This window comes from Dioscorea cayenensis, chromosome 18 (genome assembly GCF_009730915.1).
Source record: "Dioscorea cayenensis subsp. rotundata cultivar TDr96_F1 chromosome 18, TDr96_F1_v2_PseudoChromosome.rev07_lg8_w22 25.fasta, whole genome shotgun sequence".
In the NCBI taxonomy this organism is placed as follows: domain Eukaryota; kingdom Viridiplantae; phylum Streptophyta; class Magnoliopsida; order Dioscoreales; family Dioscoreaceae; genus Dioscorea; species Dioscorea cayenensis.
Window position 1 is genome coordinate 17,279,780 of NC_052488.1, and position 8,147 is coordinate 17,287,926.

At 31.1% G+C, this 8,147-nt stretch overlaps 1 pseudogene; it reads left to right on the forward strand.

Moving 5' to 3' along the window:
• Positions 1 to 5,639: 5,639 nt before the first annotated feature.
• LOC120281942 lies at positions 5,640 to 7,386 on the forward strand (annotated as a pseudogene).
• Positions 7,387 to 8,147: the final 761 nt, after the last annotated feature.

The window sequence follows — 8,147 nt, forward strand, 5'->3', positions numbered from 1 at the left end:
TAGATTGAGAGCAAGATGGACTCTAATAAGAGAGATTCCATCATCCACATAGAGAGAAGAATAAGGGGTATGTTTTCATTAATGTCTTCAATTTTGGATTTCGTTATGGATTCTTGTATCATGAGAGGTAACTTTTATTGGTGCCTTGGATCATTGAACCTTGAGATAATTTGTAGTTGATTTCCTTTTTATTATTTATCTATTTGAGTTTTTCTTGTAAGTCCTCTTTGTTGTTTCAAACTTGTGTTTACTAATGCGAAAACTCTAAGTACATACTTGGTTTGCATGATTAGGATTGAGAAATCAATCATGTATAGATCTCACCTAGAGGAAAGAGGTTGAGTGCAAATCTAGAAATATGGTGTAAGGTGTACTTAAACTCTCCAGATTAGGGTTAAATCTAATAGTGAAATTCATGGAACTTTCTAATGTAATACTAGGGCGATTGCTGTCATCATATTGGATTAGGGTTTAGACTCTTTGTGAAAAGGGGCATTCTAATTTAGAAGTTTCCATGGTCCAAGAATGCTCAGCGCTTAGTCAATATAAATTTGGTTGTAAGGTAGTCTTAAGGGGATTTACATCCAAGGTATAGTGTTCTCATATTGATCTTACCGTAGATTCTTCATCTGTCTTAGTTTCAATGTTTTCTTAGTTTAGGAACTCAACAAACATCATTTAATTTGCCAGCTAGATAATAGAGGAAAGACTAGTATTAGGAATACCAGTCCTTGTGGAATCAACTACTCTATCTCATTGTACACTTTACTATTTGCGTTATCACTATACTTGCGACATAGTACGGATAAGAAATAGCGTATCATAGCGTATCATATTAAAAAAAAAAATCATGTACAAAGATAAAAAAAATATATAACCAATATAATTATATATAGAAATGTAACATATAAAAGTTATAAATATATTTTACTTATTTTGCATTCATTATTATAATTTTTTTTTCATAATTTTTGTTCTATATATAATGATGACAAACTCTGTAAGGGTATATATATGTGTGTGATTTTATATTTTTATAGAGGTATATATGTACTCTATTATATTCTCAAATGAACTTGATACATTGTAAAAAGGAAAAAAAAAAATACGAAAAGTAAGGGGATAAAAAGGAATAGGAAGCTATATTATATACTAATAAACATGAATTTACACTTAGGCCTGTTTGGATAGGCCAGAATTATGGCATAATCTGTACAATATGCCATTCTAATTTAGAAGTTTCCATGGTCTAAGAATGCTCAGCACTTAGCCAATATAAATTTGGTTGTAAGGTAGTTTTAAGGGATTTACATCAAAGGTATAGTGTTCTCATATTGATCTTACCGTAGATTCTTCATTTGTCTTAGTTTCAATGTTTTCTTAGTTTAGGAACTCAACAAACATCATTCAATTTGCCAGCTAGATAATAGAGGAAAGACTAGTATTAGGAATACCAATCCTCGTGGAATCAACTACTCTATCTCATGGTACACTTTACTATTTGCACTATCACTATACTTGCGACATAGTACGCATAAGAAATAGCGTATCATAGCGTATCATATTAAAAAAAATCATGTACATAGATAAACAATATATAACCAATATAATTATATATAGAAATGTAACATATAAAAGTTATAAATATATTTTACTTATTTTGCATTCATTATTATAATTTTTTTCATATTTTTTGTTCTATATATAATGATGACAAACTCTGTAAGGGTATATATATGTGTGTGATTTTATATTTTTATAGAGGTATATATGTACTCTATTATATTCTCAAATGAACTTGATACATTGTAAAATGGGGGAAAAAATAAGGGGATAAAAAGGAATAAGAAGCCATAATATATATATATATATATTATACTAATATACATGAACTAAAATTTTTACTTATAAGAATGTTTAACCAGCTAGGCTTGAGTTTTTAAGGCCTAGAGCTTAATTTTATGAGCAAAAGAACACTGTTAAAATATTCCTTCTATTTGGGAACTCAATGATGAAGATGGTATTCTATAGTTATAGGTTTTTAATGAATATTTCTTTATCTACAAACTTACATTTATATATAATACAAGCCAATAGTGCCTTAGCCTATTAACACTAAATCTTTGGTACCAAATGTTAAATCTCCACCTCATGGCACATGATAATATTTAGAAAATCCACGCACACCCGTGACACATGGATGGTCAGTTGTCACAATATATATATATATATATAACAGGGGCTAGGCTATGCGCCTTCATAGAAAGACTACCTCTGAGATGTTTGCCTTTTTATTTATTTATTTATTTATTTTAGATATAGAATAGAAGAAGGGTAGTCAAGGGGTGTTTGGAGATTCTTGAAAGAATTAGGGCCTGTTTGGTTAGGAAGTGTACGACCGAAGTGATGGAAGTCTGAAAATACCACTTCAGTGGAAGTGTGGAATTCAGTTGGAGGTCTCTACTTTCATGTGTTTGGTTGAGAGGGAAATTGTGACATCAGGAATCACTTCATGTGTTTGGATGATGGAAGTGAAAATCTGGAAATGTGATTTCAACAGTTCTTTTGTGTTTGGTAATACTGAAGTGAGGTTATAATCACCACTTGAAGTAGGGGGTGAGGTTAACCCATATTTGTTAAAGAGGTTATTATAAATGCTTTTAAAGTATAATGTTGTTTTAAAGTTTTTTTTTATGTTAATTACTTTTATTTACCACACATTATATTTTTAATAGTTGATCTACATAAATTGGCTTAATTCTAATTTTACAAGTTTTAATTGAGTTATTTTTGTTTTATTTTGCAAAAAATGAGCCCGTAAGTTACAAATTAATTTTAAATGGTTTATCAATAATTTGATTTAATTCTAATTTCCCAACTTTTAATTGAATTATTTTTTTAGTCTTGTAAAAATCAACCCGTAAATTACAACTTAAATGGTTCACTAATATTTACAATAAATTGGTTTAATTTTAAATTTACAAATTTATTTTATTTATTAAAATTTTTTTGGAGATGATCCTAAGTAACCCACATGACACACCACATGAAGGAAGTCAGTTGCCTCAAATCCCACTTCGGAGATTTTAATCCGGAAGTCAAAGCAGGAAGTGGCTGGTTTTGGAAGTTGTCAAATCACCACTTCGGCCTCCACTTCGGCGAACCAAACACAAGGAAGTGGTCTGGAACTCATCTTTTCAGCCACTTCGGCCTCCATTTCGGCGAACCAAACACGCCCTTAATGCATGGTCTCTTGTTGTTTTAGTAGCTATTCTAGGAGGATTAGTTGGCGTTGCCGTTGGCGTTGGAGAACTACCCTTCCTTCTTATAGTAAGTAAAGAATTCATGCCGTCAAAGGGCATTTATATCTTGCTGTAAGTTTCGAGATTCATAATTCCTATTTTGACAGGTGGCATTTAATCCAAGGTATTTCATTAAAAAAACATTTATAACTATAAAGAAACACCCAAAGTTACCAATATTCTCTTGGGTTGTTGTTGAAATTAAAAATAAAAATTAAACACAAATTATAAAAAACCAAAATAAAAGAAAAATCCTGCCAGGTAATTATATATGTATAAACATAAAAATCATGCAAATAATTTTATTTATTATTATTTTTTACCTGAGATGTATGCAAACAATTTCATGTTTTTAAAGCTATGCAAAATTTTTTTATAAGTGTAAAAGTCCATAATTACTAAAAACACCTCAATTTAGAAATGACTAAAATTAAATGTGTAAAGTTTGATATATAACCCCGTTTTTTTTTTTCTTTTGTACGTTATATATATCACTGTAAATTTATTAATGTATACTTTTAAAAAGCTAATAGATATTTTTGATTTTTTTATCCGTAATCTTTGACCTTTGGCATTGTCTATGACTTTTTTTTTTTTTAATAAAAACTAGGTTGATGGCACATAGTAAAAGAAATTTTTTGTGTTTATAAGAAAAATATAGCTTTGGGGTGGGTAAACGAGTGAATAGCAATTTTTTTAAAATATGTGACATCAATTTTCAATTTTTTAAAGTTTGGAAAAACATTCATGCTGTCAACTTGATGATGTAGGAGATGCTCATACGTCAAACAATCAATATTTAAGTCTCGCACAACTAACTTTAACCCTTGTTTTAATTTTAAAAAAAAACATTAAGAAAATGAGGAAATATTATTCCATCTATTCAATATATTAAGAAAAATTTAAAGGAAATGAATCATAGAATTTTGTTTTAAATAAAGCAACTATATATTCAATTGTTTGCTTTAACTAATATAGTTAAACAAGGCAAGAAATCTTATTAGATTTATAATGACAAGATGTTTCTTGGCCTCTTGTTTGTCAACTTGTCCTTGATATATACATACTTTATTTGATTATTGGCGTGGTTTGAAAGTTATATTTTCCTTGTTATTTAATTTATTTTTAATCAAAATATCCTTAATCTATTTATAACAATGTTTGTGGTAAGAATTATTCAACACATGTCACAATCAGTAACAAAAGAATTTCAAAGTTGGAATAAAAGGAACGATTAATAAGAAAAAAAAAAATTTGTTGGTACTATTACCGGCATAGAAATTACATCACCCAGGTGTTTCTTCTGCTAGCCCACCCAATTTTAGTATTTTATTTTTTTTTACCTATTATCTGTTATCCATATTTTTATGTGAATTTCATATGATTACGAAAATACTTCTATGTGTAGTTTAAGGTAATTAACTCAACCTTGTTTTACTTAATTTACTTATATTTTTAAAATATATTATCAAATAATTTAAAATTATTATTATTATTATTAATAAACAAACTATTCCTAATTAGAAAGTAAATTTTTAATTTTTAAATGTCTACTTTGTGTACTCATTATTAAGTTAAAGTTTTGTTAATTTATATATAAAAGCTTTTTTGAATAACTATTTTAAACTTGTAAATTTTAAATGAACTGACTCCATTAATCCTCCCCAATGCATGATCCACCAACCAAAAATATATTGATATATATATATATATGCCATAATTATTATATACTTAACATTTCTCGATAGAAATTTAATATAAGTTAATTGTAAGGTTTTTTTTTTTGGCTCAAGTTAATTATAAGTTTCTCCAAAGAATATCTATTTCATTTATGAAAGTATATGTACGAAGCAAAACTGATTTTGTCCACTTAACATCATCTTAATTTCTAATTTTCTTGTTTTTGACCTTCTAGTATTAAAGCCTAAAATTCAAAAACATAATGCAATGTCCACAAAACTTTCAGATAACCTTTCCAAGCGTTCTAAATCCACATGTTTTGGCTACATAAACCCTTGAAATTCAAATAAAAAAGAGTTGTTTCTTTTTACGCAAGCCATGCAATGCATGACCAAATAAACCTTCATGCCCTATAAATACCAACCCGAACCTCGCCAACTTAGTTACCAAATTAAAACTTCATTCATCAATATTGTTAGCATGGCTAAGTTCATGGCTCATTTGTTAGCTTTCTCTTTTTCATGGCCTTTAGGGGTTTGCACTAGTGACCCAATCCTCTCATGCACTCAAACACCCTACCCTTATGTTTGCACTAGTTCCATATCCAACACCATTAAGGACTCATTAGGGTTCCTCAACTCTGCCTTGCAAGCAACCCTAGACCATGCAGTGCAGACACATAAGCTTGCATCATCAATAGACGTTAGCTTGTTTGATGAGAGAGCCAAGGCTGCATGGAATGACTGCCTTGAGCTATGTGAGGATACCATTAGTCACCTAAACAAGTGCATGTCTCCAAATTCTGTCTCATTTGATGACTCTCAAACATGGTTAAGTGCGGCCATAGCCAACCAACAAACATGCATGAATGGCTTCAAGGAACTGAATGTTAACCTTTCTCACTTACCATCCTTTCCTTTCACATCCAACAACATATCTAAATTCATTAGCAACTCTTTAGCCATAAACAAAGCATTTTCTCCGGTTAAATCAGGCGGTAATCGTCGTTTACTTTCCGATAACTTCCCGAACTGGCTCTCCATCTCGGACAGAAAACTCCTTCAATCATCAACTGTAAGGCTGATCTCACCGTAGCTCAAGATGGTTCCGGTGATTATAAGACAATATCAGAGGCCGTTTCGGCTTCTTCAAAGATAAGGAGTGGGAGTTCTAGGGTTGTGATCTCAGTGAAGGCTGGTGTTTATAATGAGAATGTTCAGATTGGTAATTCAATGAAGAATATTATGATGGTTGGAGATGGCATTGATCAAACTATTGTCACAGGGAGTAAGAATGTTCAAGATGGTTCAACCACCTTCCAGTCAGCAACATTTGGTGAGTTCTAAAATTAACTTTTGTTGCCATGCATCATGATCATGCATGTATATATCAATAAACAATTTCATTTTCGTTATCTTCTAGACAACCTTTTTGATAAGATATTTGTCATAAACATCCATCTCTAAATTAGACTTTTTGAAGCATAATTGTTGAAAATTTTCCAACATGTCAATCTCAAAATAATTTTTAACAGCGGTCACCGGAAGCGGATTTATTGCGAAAGGCATGACGTTCGAGAACACCGCCGGACCACAAAAGCATCAAGCAGTGGCTCTCCGATCCGGGGCCGACCTCTCGGTGTTCTACCAATGTAGTTTCAAGGGTTACCAAGACACACTCTACGTCTACTCCCAACGCCAATTCTACCGAAACTGTGACATCTATGGCACCGTAGACTTCATCTTCGGAGACGCTGCTGCTGTCTTCCAAAACTGTAATATGTACGTAAGAAAACCAATGAGCCAGCAGCAGAACACAGTCACAGCACAAGGCAGGACAGACCCAAATGAAAACACCGGCATAATTGTACATAACTCGGTGGTGTCGGCGACGTCAGAGTTACAATCAGTGCAGGGTTCCATCAAGACGTATCTTGGCCGGCCATGGCAGAAGTACTCAAGGACTGTGTTCATGAAGACATCACTTGGTAGTTTGATTGATCCGGCAGGGTGGTTGGCATGGGATGGAGACTTTGCTCTGAGTACTTTGTATTATGGTGAGTACATGAACACTGGAAGTGGGGCTTCAACTTCCGGTAGAGTTAAATGGGCAGGGTATCATGTTATAACTAGTGCTTCTGAGGCCGGAAAGTTCACCGTTGGGAACTTCTTGGCCGGAAATTCTTGGATTCCGGCCACCGGAGTTCCTTTCACTTCAGGGCTTTGAAGTTAGCTTGAAAGGATATAGATAGGAAGATTATGTATAGAAGGAGAAATACTTGTCATTTTTTTGGGTGTATTAATTATTTCATTTGTAGTTGGTTCTTGATATGAAGTTGTTGCTGTTGTCATTGAAGTTAATTAATTAGTCAATGATGTTACAATAAAACATGAAATTAAGTTTTCTGGAATGATAATTTTATTTTGTGTAATTTTGGTTTTAATATTTTTTATTTTTATTTTAAATAAGGTTTGAGTGAGCCAAACATAACGACTTTTTAGTAGTTTACTTTTAGATAATGAAATGCAGTTAGGTTTATATATAGATTAACGATGAAAGATGCTAATATACCATTAAATCAATATTATAAATTATGTACTTTTAGGGCTTGCTCTGGTGAAGAGTTGGGAGGGGTTTTGGAGGTAAGGGTTCCCGTAACTTTATAATTGCTTAATGACAACCTAAAACTACGTTTCCTCTCTTTGCAATTACTAAGATCTATTGAATATTGTTGGATTTGATAAAATTAATTAAAAAATATGTCTCTTTTATAGAAGGAGCAATACTTGTCATTTTTTGGGTGTATTAATTATTGCATGTTTAGTTGGTTCTTGATATGAAGTTGTTGCTGTTGTCATTGAAGTAATTAATTAGTCAATGATGTTAAAATAAAACATGAAATTAAGAGATGGTTTGGGATCGTTTCTGTTTCTGTTTCTTTTTTTATTTTTTTTATTTCTTTTTTTTTTCAGTTTTGTTTTATTTTTACTTTGTTTTTTTTTATTTTTAAGTTTTTAAAAACAAAAACATATTTGGAAAGTATTTTAAAAAGTTAAAAAGAAAAATACGTTTGGGTAGCACAAAATTATCATGACCTTCTTTATCATTTTTTTTTTCATTTTCATATTTTTAAATTTTTTTTATAAAACTTTATTTTTTATATTA